The 13661-nt window shown below is 44.7% G+C and overlaps 1 protein-coding gene across 5 annotated transcripts in view; it reads left to right on the top strand.

Annotated features, from left to right (window-relative positions):
• pcif1 (phosphorylated CTD interacting factor 1) overlaps nucleotides 1-13661 on the top strand; it is a 408646-nt gene that overhangs the window by 381334 nt on the left and 13651 nt on the right. The gene's annotated exons all lie outside the window — the stretch shown is intronic.

Genomic DNA, 13661 nt, shown 5'->3' on the forward strand with positions numbered 1-13661 from the left:
TGTTATTTATTTAGAATAATTTTGAAGACCTGAATCGGAACCCTTCCATGTGAATTGATACCCAAGGCACGAAGCCTATCTCTATAGCTCAGTGTACTTGGACTGGGATCATCTTTGTTGCCCTTCTCTGTACCATGTCAAGAGCCAAGACGTCATGCTTGAGGTGGGAAGGGCATGGGGGCCGCAGTTCTTGAATTGTTAGTGCACTAGCAGTGACTACTCCAAGTCTCTCTCCCTTTCTTCTCGCCTTTAACCTACACCCACCTATCTTATACTCTATACTCGAATTCTGTGCACCTGTGTGTGTGACTGCACACTTATCTACATTGAAGGACATGATGGAAAGAGATTATTCAGTATCTTTCAGGCAACATTTTATTGAATGTTTACAGCTTATAGTGTTGAGTTCTAAAAATGGCATCTATATTTCCATGTAAAATATTAAAAGTGTATGGCTGCCTTCAGCCTGTACTAACCAGTGACATGCTGTAAAAGTGATTGTACCACGTGCTCTCATAGATCAATGGGAATTACACAACATGGCTGATGTGAGAGAGCCTGAAACATTGGCTGTGCTGGGCATGGGGTCAAATGTTGCAGATTACTTCTGTGATCCCCAAAACTTACTTATTTGAGATAGAGACTGGATTCTTAATAAGAAAAAGTCTATGTTTCAGTGTTGAATACTTTGAGAGGTTAGCAGGAGTAGAGAGTAATTGTGCCTGGACCACCAGAGACTAAATTACCATGTCTTCATTTAAAATCACAAGGCTTTCTAGGATTCCAAAAAGGGGGAAACTGCTTTTGTTTCATTGTTATTACTTCCTTCCCATCCAGCAATGGCTAAGTTGCAAACTTTAGTTGCGACAATTACAGTTAATGCTGTGAATGCATTCGGAAAATAGGAGCAGGAGGAGCCACTTAAACATAGAAAATAGGTGCCGGAGTAGGCCATTCGGCCTTTCGAGCCTGCACCACCATTCGATAAGATCATGGCTGATCATTCCCTCAGTACCCCTTTCCTGCTTTCTCTCCATACCCCTTGATCCCTTTAGCCGTAAGGGCCATATCTAACTCCCTCTTGAATATATCCAATGAACTGGCATCAACAACTCTCTGCGGTAGGGAATTTCACAAGTTAACAACTCTCCGAGTGAAGAAGTTTCTCCTCATCTCAGTCCTAAATGGCCTACCCCTTATCCTAAGACTGTGTCCCCGGTTCTGGACTTCCCCAACATCGGGAACATTCTTCCCGTATCTAATCTTTCCAGTCCCGTCAGAATCTTGTACGCTTCTATGAGATCCCCTCTCATCCTTCTAAACTCCAGTGAATAAAGGCCCAGTTGATTCAGTCTCTCCTCATATGACAGTCCAGCCATCCCTGGAACTAGTCTGGTGAACCTTCATTGCACTCCATCAATAGCAAGAACGTCCTTCTTCAGATTAGGAGACCAAAACTGAACACAATATTCCAGGTGAAGCCTCACTAAGGCCCTGTACAACTGCAGTAAGACCTCCCTGCTCCTATACTCAAATCCCCTAGCTATGAAGGCCAACATACCATTTGCCTTCTTCACCGCCTGCTGTACCTGCATGCCAACCTTCAATGACTGATGAACCATGACACCCAGGTCTCGTTGCACCTCCCCTTTTCCTAATCTGCCGCCATTCAGATTATATTCTGCCTTCGTGTTTTTGCCCCCAAAATGGATAACCTCACATTTATCCACATTATACTGCATCTGCCATGCATTTGTCCACTCACCTAACCTGTCCAAGTCACCCTGCAGCCTCTTCGCGTCCCCTTCACAGCTCACACCGCCACCCAGTTTAGTGTCATCCGCAAACTTGGAAATATTACATTCAATTCCTTTATCCAAATCGTTAATGAATTTTGTAAAGAGCTGGGTTCCCAGCACTGAGCCCTGCGGCACTCCACTAGTCACTGCCTGCCATTCTGAATAGGACCCGTTTATCCCGACTCTCTGCTCCCTGTCTGCCAACCAGTTCTCTATCCACGTCAGTGCATTACCCCCAATACCATGCGCTTTGATTTTGCACACCAATCTCTTATGCGGGACCTTGTCAAAAGCCTTTTGAAAGTCTCAATATTCCACATCCACTGGTTCTCCCTTGTCCACTCTGCTAGTTACATCCTCAAAAAATTCCAGAAGATTTGTCAAGCATGATTTCCCTTTCATAAATCCATGCTGACTTGGTCCGATCCTGTCACTGCTTTCCAAATGAACTGCTATTTCATCCTTAATAATTGATTCCAACATTTTCCCCACTACTGATGTCAGGCTAACCGTCTATAATTACCCGTTTTCTCTCTCCCTCCTTTTTTAAAAAGTGGTGTTACATTAGCTACCCTCCAGTCATAGGAACTGATCCAGAGTCGATAGACTGTTGGGAAATGATCACCAATGCATCCACTATTTCTAGGGCCACTTCCTTAAGGCCACTTCCTTAAGTACTCTGGGATGCAGACTATCAGGCCCCGGTGATTTATCAGCCTTCAATCCCATCAATTTCCCGAACACAATTTCCCACCTAATAAGGATATCTTTCAATTCCTCCTTCTCACTATACCCACTGTCCCCTAGTACATTTGGAAGGTTATTTGTGTCTTCCTTCGTGAAGACAGAACTGAAGTATTTGTTCTATTGGTCTGCCATTTCTTTGTTCCCCATTATAAATTCACCTGAATCCGACTACAAGGGACCTACATTTGTCTTCGCTAATCTTTTTCTCTTCACATATCTATAGAGGCTTTTGCAGTCAGTTTTTATGTTCCCTGCAAGCTTCCTCTTGTACTCTATTTTCCCCCTCTTAATTAAACCCTTAGTCCTCCTCTGTTGAATTCTAAATTTCTCCCAGTCCTCGGGTTTGTTACTTTTTCTTGCCAATTTATATGCCTCTTCCTTGGTTTTAACACTATCCTTAATTTTCCTTGTTAGCCACGGTTGAGCCACCTTCCCCATTTTATTTTTACACCAGACAGGGATGTACAATTGCTGAAGTTCATCCATGTGATCTTTAAGTGTTTGCCATTGCTTATCCACCGTCAACCCTTTAAGTATCCTTTGCCAGTCTATTCTAGCCAATTCACGCCTCATACCGTCGAAGTTACCTTTCCTTAAGTTCAGGACCCTAGTTTCCGAATTAACTGTGTCACTCTCCATCTTAATAAAGAATTCTACCATATTATGGTCACTCTTCCCCAAGGGGCCTCGCACAACAAAATTGCTAATTAGTCCCTTCCCATTACACATCACCCAGTCTAGGATGGCCAGTCCTCTAGTTGGTTCCTTGACATATTGGTCGAGAAAACCATCCCTAATACACTCCAGGAAATCCTCCTCCACCACATTGCTACGAGTTTGGTTAGCCCAGTCACTTGTGTCTGTTCCACCAGTTAGTTATAGCTGATCATGGCTGATCTGTATCTTAACTCCATCTACCCGCCTTGGTTCCGTAACCCTTAATACCGTTGCCTACCAAAACATTTATTAATCACATTTTTTAAATTTTCAATTGACCCCCCCCCCCCCCCCCTGGCAGCCCCAGCTTCAACAGCTTTAATGGGGAGGGAGTTCCAAATTCCCATGCATGAGGAAGTGCTTCCTGACATCACCCTGAATGGCCTGGCTCTAATTTGAAGGTTATGCCTCCTGTTCTGGACTATTATTGCAGCCACCATGGCACCATGGGGCAGATGTTGCAATGCAGTGACTTCAGCACTGAGCTCTGTGTGCCCACCCAATGGTTCGTTATTGAAAAATAATTCATCTTCCTACATTACAATAGTGACTACAAAAGTACTTCATTGGCTGTGAATTGCTTTGGAATATCCAGAGATTATGAAATGCAGGTCCCTTTTGTTTAATGAGTGGAAAGTGGGGCAGTCTGTGAAGTCAGACGATAGTCAAATTAGTGCTCTCAAGAACAACTTATATTTATATAGCGTCTTTAACACCCCAAGGTGCATCACAGCGTTATCAAACAAAATTTAACACTAAGCTACATACGAAGTAATTAAGACAGGTAACCAAAAGCTTGGGCAAAGAGGTAGGTTTTAATAGGAACAGGAGGAAGCCATTCAGCCCCTCAAGCCTGTTCCGCCATTCAATTAGATCATGGCTGATCTGCAACCTAACTCGATACACCTTTGTCCAATATCCCCTAATACCTTAGGTTAACAAAAACCTATCAATCTCTGATTTAAAATTAAAAATTGATCCAGTATCAATTGCTGTGTGTGGAAGAGAGTTCCAAACGTCTATCACCGTTTGTGTGTAGAAGTGTTTCCTAATTTCACTCCTGAAAGGTCTGGCTCTAATGTTTAAACTGTGGCCCCTAGTCCCAGACTCTCCAACCAGCGGGAATAGTGTCTCTCTATCTACCCTATCTGTTCTCCTTAATATCCTGAAAACTTCGATCAGATCGCCCCTTAACTTTCTAAATTCTAGGCAATACAACCCTAGTTGTGTAATCTCTTCTCGTAACTTAACCCTTGAAGTCCGGGTATCATTCTGGTAAACCTACGCTGTACTGCCTCCAAGGCCAATATATCCTTCCTAAGGCTTGGTGCCCAGAACTGCTCATAGTACTCCAGGTGTGGTCTAACCAGGGCTTTGTATAGCTGTAGCATAACTTCTACCCCTTTGTATTCTAGTCTTGTAGATATAAAGGCCAGCATTCCATTCGCCTTTTTGATTATTTTCTGTATCTGTCCATGACATTTTAATGATCTATATACCTAAACCTCCCCCCGCCACTCAAGTCTCTTTGGATTTTTAACTTTTCACCATTTAGAAAGTGCCCTGTTCTATCCTTTTTAGGTCCAAAATAGATGACCTCACACTTGCTTACGTTGAAATCAATTTAATACAGTTTTGCTCATTCACTTAATCTATCGATATCCCTTTGTAATTTTATGCTTCCCTCTACACTGCCTACAATATCTTTGTGTCATCAGCAAAATTGGATGTATGACTTTCTATGCCATCATCTAAGTCATCAATAAATACTGTGAATAGTTGAGGCCCCAGCACAGATCCCTGCGGGACACCACTAGTCACATCCTGCCAATTTGAGTATCTAACCATTATCCCGACTCTCTGTCTCCTACCACTCAGCCAATTTCCTAACCAGGTCAATAAATTTCCCCCAGTTCCGTTAGCATCTACATTAGTTAACAGTCTCTTGTATGGGACTTTATCAAATGCCTTCTGGAAGTCCATATAAATAACATCGATAGACATTCCCCTGTCCACTACTTTAGTCACCACTTCAAAAAATTCAATCAGGTTTGTCAGGCATGACCTACCTTTCACAAACTCATGTTGACTCTCTCTGATCAACTGAACATGTTCAAGGTGTTCATTCACCCTATCCTTAATGATAGACTCTGGTAATTTCCCAACAACAGATGTTAGGCTAACTAATCTATAATTCCTTGGTTTCCCTCTCTCGCCATTCTTAAATAGCGAGCGACATACACAATTTTCCGATCTAAAGGAACGGTTCCTAAATCGAAAGAATTTTCGAAGATTATAGTTGGGGCATCTGCAATGTGCTCACCTACTTTAAACCCCTGGGCTGGAAACCATCGGGCCCTGGGGATTTGTCAATCTTTCGTGCAGTTATTTTCTTCATCCCTGTTATTTTACTTGCGTTAATTTATTGAGTTCCTGTTCCCGATTCAATGCAGGTTGGACCTCTCTGGTCCAGCACCCTCGAGACCTGACTGATGCCGGAACAGAGAATTTTCCGAACCGTGGGAGGTCACGCTTACCAGTACCTGTCGACAGCGCCCGGGCTCCTGTGTGTGTGCGTGCTGGCAGCCTATGGGCGGCTCCCTCAGCCAATCGCCGAACACACTCACTGACTGACAGCCGCTGCGTCCAATCGCCGAACACACTCACTGACTGACAGCCGCTGCGGCCAATCGCCGAACACACTCACTGATGACAGCGCTCCAGCCAATCAAAACTTTTTTTAATAAACCCTCCTCTCCCTCAGGCCCAACTAATGCTGAACCACAGATGTTTCCGGACCAGCGAATCCCAGACCAGAGAGATCCAACCTGTATTAGATTCATTGGGATTTCCGGCGTACTATCCTCTTTTTCTACTGTAAATACTGACGCAAAATCAGTTTTTAAGGGGCCAACATTGCTTCTGACTATCCTCTTTTTCTAATATAATTGTAAAAATTCTTTGTATTGATTTGGATGTCCCTTGCAAGTTTCTTTTCATACTCCCTTTTTCTAGCTCTTATTATGTGTTTTGTGACCCTTTGATGTTCTTTAAGGAGCAGCTCAAAGAAAGAGAGAGGTGGAGAAGTTTAGGGAGGGAATTCAGAGCTTGGGGCCCAGGCAGCTGAAGGCACAGCCACCAATGACGAGGCAAAGGAAATCAATGAGCAAGAGACCAGAATTGGAGGAGTGCAGAGATCTCGGAGGGTTGTGGGACTGGAGAAGGTTACAGAGATGGGGAGGGGAGGGACCATGGAGGGATGTGAACACAAGAATGCTACGCAGCACTGTAAAATCTGTCCCCACCCCGTGCCTCAGTCTATTCATCCATAAGTGATGCGTAAATGGGTCATTCCGCACATCACTTTCCCCACCGTGGCACATGGTGATGGGTGGGTTCAACCATTTTAATTCATCTTAAGTTAATCGTGTGCAGCATGACCCCGAATTCCTGATACGCATTCCCACTGTAAACGTGAGGACGGAGGATTACATCAATTAATCCGGGAGGATCTGAGGAAACCAGGAACCTCTTTCAACTCCCTGTAAATAGAAAAGGCCAAGAACTGAAAGTGAGCAGTAGAATAGATCGGCAACCAAGTCTGGGGAAAAGAACAGGCGACACTCTCATTCCTCACACTGCATGTGATACCCATTCCCCTCAGGACATGCTTCATCAGTGTTGCGGCTTAGTGTCTCGCCCATTAGCAACCATTCTGCTGCTACACACGGATGCACTCTAAACCTTCTCCTTCAGTGAACAGCAGGAGAAGCCACTCTTTTTGTGCGTAATTAATGACCTGTTGATGAAATCACAGAAATTGTTAGTAGACTGTTAATTATGCAGAAAACAACTTTTCTGCCACTTTTTCATTAAAGGGATGAATATGACCTTCAAGTTATTCAAATCCATTTAAATATCTTCCATTCACTCTTATTAGGTTAAGATTGGAAATTTATTTTTGAATACATTTTTTTTTGAAAACAGCAATATGGATTTAATCTCATCCTATAGAACAGATGCTGCCTCGCTGGCCGACAGAATGAGACCGTAGGTGCTTCTCACCTCATTGCTGTGTGTTCAGTGTGGGGGCTTCACTGTTGGTCAGGGCAAACCCTGCTTTTTAATGACCCAAGTTTTTAGCTCCATTTGTCAAGCCTTAACTTAGAAAGCAAATGTGAGATGGATTTAAGCAGTTATTTTTACACCCCACATCTTCTTAGCACCATCCCACACCATCGAAGCACTCACCCTTTCCATCATACTGCATCATATTCTTCTATGTCTCTTTCACTAACTGGATGCTGTACATGTAACCCATTCAATTTCCAAACCTGTCCAGCTTGTTGAGGATAGTGACATTGGATACACTTGCACTGGAGCCTGGTCTGTGATGTTTACTATGTTCATTGCTGTATCTAATAGGGAAGCAACACACAATTAGAATCAGATCTAATACTCAGTATTTGTAAGATAAATACAGAACGTGTCAATTGCTGGACGACACAGCCCATATATCTAACAATCCTATCCCTACTGTTGAGGTAGTTAGAGTCTCAGATCCGTCAGCAGCTTGTGCAGGCACACAATTTGACCTGCCACAGTGGCATCTGAGACAGCGTCCCAGTCCCCACTCCTCAATAATGTGATAACCCGAACAAGACCATCAAATTCTATCCCAATACCAGATCCACGTGATTATATACCAAAACATTAACTGTAAAATTATACATCAACACCATATAATTATATACAGATACTAAAACTACAAAATTATATACCAAAATAGAACCATCGATTGGTATTCTAATACAATAATCTCCAAAATCATAGGCCATTACCATAACTGCAAAATTATATACCAATACCATAACATACTATATCTGTACGGTCATGTACCTACCCCATAAGCACTAAATCATATACCAATCAAATATTGGCATCTGATTGACATCCCTCTGACAGACTAGCATGTAGTCAAAGATGTTAAGATCGCATGAGTCTTGCAGGGAGCCAAGTGTTGGGCGGACCACAGACTCATCCGAGCATACTTTATCTCCAGAAAGGTGAAAAAACCCTACCAGGTTAAATGTCGCCAAACTTAAAGTAGCTGGGGTGAAACATCAGTTCCATTAAGCTTTGGAAGATCATCTCAGCATTGTCACACAGCTTCTGGCAACTTTGAAATGGACTGGAGAAACTTCAGGAATACCTCATACTCAACAGCTTGTAGGGCCGAAACCCAGAAAACACCAAGACTGACTGATGAGAATGACAGGGAGACCATGACTTGTTATGTGAGAAATGGACCCTTCATCAAGCATGGTTGAATGACGTGTCATCAACACCAAAGAAAGCTGCATACAGCAATATGCACCGTGAGCTTCAAACAAGGCTGAAAGCCATGCAGGAAAAGTAATGGAGTGACAAAGCTGATGGTATCCAGATGTGTGCCGATGCACATGATATGGAAAGGTTCTACGAGGCACTGCGAACCATCTACGGTCCTCTGTCTGAAGGCATCACTCCCCTAATGAGTTTTGATGGCTCCACCTTGTCACCTGACAAGACCCAAATCTCAGACAGGTGGGCTAACCAGTTTAAGAAGCTACTAAACCCGAGGTCCCGCATAGGAAATGAGGTCATAGATCAACTACTTCCAAGTCCAATTGTAGTGCCTCTTGCTGAAGAACCTTCATTGCCTGAGACCATTAAGGCAGTAACGTTTCTCCAGTGGAAAGGCACCAGGTTGCTGAGAGATATCAAGCAGGAGGACACCCACTAGCTTAGTCTCTAACTAATCTTTTCCAGCTGATGGCCAAAAACAAATCATCCATAGAGATGCTTCCATTATCCATCTGTTCAAATACAGGGCAGCAGATATCTGTGTGACAATCATAGAAGAATTTCCCTACTTGTCATCGCAGGGAAAATCCTTGCTAGGATTATCCTAAATCATTATATCCAGCATATAACTGAGAAATTCTTGCCTGACAGGCAGTGCGGATTCAGAAAAGGCAACGGTGCGACTGATACGGTCTTTATTGCCAGACAACGTCAAGAAGTGGGGTCGCGAACAAAACACTGGACCTTTACTCTGTGCTGATCTCTCGGAGACCTTTGATGCAGTCAGCAGAGAGGGCCTCTGCAAACTGCCAGCCAATGTCTCCAACAGTTTAACCAGATCAGCCGACAGTTCCATGATGGCCAGAGTCATGGAAGATGGTGACGTTTCCATCCCCTTCCCTGTCTCCAATGGAGGTAAACATAAGAAATAGGAGCAGGAGTAGGCCACCTTGCCCCTCGAGGTTGTGTTCCAGCTCCCAGCTTATTTAGTACCTTGTTTGCTTTTATGCTTACTTATACCTGGAGGTACTTGGATAAAGGAGTGTCCTTCGCATCGGAACGGATGGCAAATGTACAATCTCTGTCACCTACAGTCCAAAACTCAGGCCTCTGGAAAACCTGGGAGCTCGTGTTTGCTGATTGTGCCGTGGGTGCCCACACAGTGTCCAAGTCATCGGGGACCATTTGTCAGATTCTTGTAAGAAATTTGGCCTCACCATCAGTCTGAAGAAGGTTAGGCTTAGCCATGCTGGTAACCCTTGTGTCCCACCCAATATTACCATGGAAAGGCACACACTGTCTGCAGTGGACAGGTTCACCTACCTCGAAAGCACCATGTCAGATGATGAAGTGAATCACAGATTGTTTAAAGCCAGTAGTGTTTTTGGAAGGCTTTGGGTTAAAAAGGGCATTAAACTGCCAGAAAAACTTACGGTCACAAGACAATAGCATTCTTACTGTTGGTGTGGAGTAGCTGGACCACTTACAGTCACCACATCAGAAAACTCAGTCACTTCCAACTCACAGATCATGAAAATTCGAAGGTGGCTCAGGATTACAAACACCGGGGTCCTAGGAAGAGCAAATGCGCCAGGCGGAAAGACAGTGATAGTAAAGGCACAGCTAAGATGGGCTGATTACTTAGTCCAAATGCCTGATACTAGACTACCCAAACAGGCGAGATGAAGCTTGGTAAGTGCTCTTGTGGAGGTCCATTCAAAAGATATGAGGATTGCCTTAAGACCGATCTAAAATAATGTGGCATTTTAGGTGACACATGGAAGCATGATGCTTGTGACAAGAAACTGGCAAAAGATGACTCACAATTGCACAATGAAGCTTGAAGCAAAATGTATCCAACTAGCCAAAGAAAAGAGCCCAAAGGAAATCACGGAAAGATCAGCCCCAACAGGAAAAGAAATGGTGTGTACATTGGATTTATTTTAAAGAGACCTGGATCTTCTTTGGGAAGATGGTGTGAGAACAATATTCTTAATGCAGCGAGTGTTGGGCTTTATTCCTAGTTTTGTGTGGAGCAAGAATAGCTGTGAGCATACGCCTGTGCCTTTCTGACGAAGGTGTGATACCTTTACTAGCAGGGGGAGGATTTACTCTGCAGTACCTTGTCGCAGCATTGATTGTCACAGGGAAGCCAGCATTTGAAATAGTGGCTAGCCCTCAATTCTGTCAGGATTTAGTTCTGACATGCTTTATGCAGATATACAATGCGTCGGAGACATGGTGGAGGTTGGGAAGCGGTTGTCAGGAAATTGCTCAGGTCTATAATTAAGGATAGGGTGACTGAACTCCTCAGATTTTCAGTTGATCAGAGAGAGCCAGCATGGGTTTGTGAAAGGTAGGTCATGCCTAACAAACCTGATTGAATTTTTTGAAGTGGTGACTAAAGTAGTGGACAGGGGAATGTCTATGGATGTTATTTATATGGACTTCCAGAAGGCGTTTGATAAAGTCCCATAGAAGAGACTGTTAACTAATGTAGATGCTAACGGAACTGAGGGAAATTTATTGACCTGGTTAGGAAATTGGCTGAGCGGCAGGAGACAGAGAGTCGGGATAATGGTTAGATACTCAAATTGGCAGGATGTGACTAGTGGTGTCCCGCAGGGATCCGTGCTGGGGCCTCAACTATTCACAGTATTTATTGATGACTTAGATGATGGCATAGAAAGTCATACATCCAATTTTGCTGATGACACAAAGATATTGTATGCACTGTAGATGAAAGCATAAAATTACAAAGGGATATCGATAGATTAAGTGAATGAGCAAAACTGTGTTAAATTGATTTCAACGTAAGCAAATGTGAGGTCATCTACTTTGGACCTCAGAAGGAGAGAACAGGGCACTTTCTAAATGGTGAAAAGCTAGAAATAGGCAATCCAAAGAGACTTGTGGGGGCGGGGGGTTGGGGGGGCTAGGTACATAGATTATTAAAATACTTTCCTTTTTACATACCTATGGAAGCTTTTACAGTCTCTTTTTATGTCTCTCGCTAGTTTACTCTCGTATTCTATGTTCCCTTTATCAATTTCTTGGTCCACCTTTGCTGAATTCTAAATTGCTCCCAATCCTCAGGATTACTGCACTTTTTGGCAACTTTGTAAGCCTCTTCCTTCGATCTAATACTATCTTTAACTTCTCTTGTTAGCCACAGTTGGACCACTTCCTGTGGGGTTTGAAAGGAATGTATATTTGTTGTAAATTATGTATTAATTCTTTAAATGCTTGCCATTGCTTGTCTACCATCATATCTTTTAATGTAGTTTCCCAATCTACCTTAGCCAACTCGCCCCTCATACCTAGCTAGCTTGCTTTACTTAGATTTAAGATCCTAGTTTTGGATTTAACTAAATCACTTTCAAACTTAATGTAAAATTTTATCATATTATGGTCACTCTTCCCTAAAGGCCCCTTTACTACAAGGTTATTAATTAACCCTTTCTCGTTGCACAATACTAGATCTAAAATATCCTGTTCCCTAGTTGGTTCCTCAACATACTGATCTAGAAAGCCATCTTGTATACATTCCATGAATTCATCTCCACACTATTACTGCAAATTTGGATTGCCCAGTCAATATATAGATTAAAGTCTCCCTTATTACATGTGCCTCTTACTTCCTGATTTATACTCTGCCCTACATTTCCATTACTGTTTGGGGGCCTATAAACAACTCCCACCAATGTTTTCTGCCCCTTGCTGTTTCTTAGTTCCGCCCAAACTGATTCTACTTCTTGATTTTCCGAGCTAAGATCCTTTCTCTCTACACTCTTTATCCCATCCTTTATTATCAGGGCTACCCCGCCTCCTTTTCCATTTTGCCTGTCTCTTCTAAAAGTAAAGTATCCTGGAATATTTAGTTCCCAACCTTGGTCACTTTAAAACCACGTCTCCATAATGGCTATTAAATCAAATCTATTCATTTCTGTCTATGCTATTATTTCATCTATTTTGTTACGAATACTTTGCGCATTCAGATATAGTGCCTTTAGCACTGGCCACAAAGGGTGGTAGAAGTTTTGTACTCTACTGTAAAGGGAAATTGATGCTAGTTCAATTGTTAATTTAAAATCTGAGATTGATAGCTATTTGTTAACCAAAGGCAGGTGGGTGGAGATTGGGAGGGGCGTGGGTGGGTGGGCGGAGGTTGGGAGGGGCGTGGGTGGGTGGGCGGAGGTTGGGAGAGCCATGGGTGGGCGGAGTTTGGGAGGGTGGTGGGTGGGCGGAGTTTGGGAGCGCTGTGGGTGGGCGGAGGTTGGGAGGGGCATGGGTGGGTGGGCGGAGGTTGGGAGGGGCATGAGTGGACGGAGTTTGGGAGGGTGGTGGGTGGGCGGAGTTTGGGAGGGTGGTGGGTGTGCGGAGTTTGGGAGCGCTGTGGGTGGGCGGAGGTTGGGAGGGGCGTGGGTGGGTGGGCGGAGGTTGAGAGGGGCATGAGTGGGTGGGCGGAGGTTGGGAGGGGCATGGGTGGACGGAGTTTGGGAGGGTGGTGGGTGGGCGGAGTTTGGGAGCGCTGTGGGTGGGCGGAGGTTGGGAGGGGCGTGGGTGGGTGGGCGAAGGTTGGGAGGGGCATGAGTGGGTGGGCGGAGGTTGGGAGGGGCATGAGTGGGTGGGCGGAGTTTGGGAGGGTGGTGGGTGGGCGGAGGTTGGGAGGGGCGTGAGTGGGTGGGCGGAGGTTGGGAGGGGCGTGGGTGGGTGGGCGGAGGTTAGGAGGGGCGTGGGTGGGTGGGCGGAGGTTGGGAGGGGCATGAGTGGGTGGGCGGAGGTTGGGAGAGCCATGGGTGGATGGAGTTTGGGAGGGTGGTGGGTGGACGGAGTTTGGGAGCGCTGTGGGTGGGCGGAGGTTGGGAGGGGCGTGGGTGGGTGGGCGGAGGTTGGGAGGGGCATGAGTGGGTGGGCGGAGGTTGGGAGAGCCATGGGTGGACGGAGTTTGGGAGGGTGGTGGGTGGGCGGAGTTTGGGAGCGCTGTGGGTGGGCGGAGGTTTGGAGGGGCATGGGTGGGTGGGTGGAGTTTGGGAGGGGCGTGGGTGGGTG

The sequence above is a fragment of the Pristiophorus japonicus genome, chromosome 12, assembly GCF_044704955.1.
Source record: "Pristiophorus japonicus isolate sPriJap1 chromosome 12, sPriJap1.hap1, whole genome shotgun sequence".
Taxonomy (NCBI): domain Eukaryota; kingdom Metazoa; phylum Chordata; class Chondrichthyes; family Pristiophoridae; genus Pristiophorus; species Pristiophorus japonicus.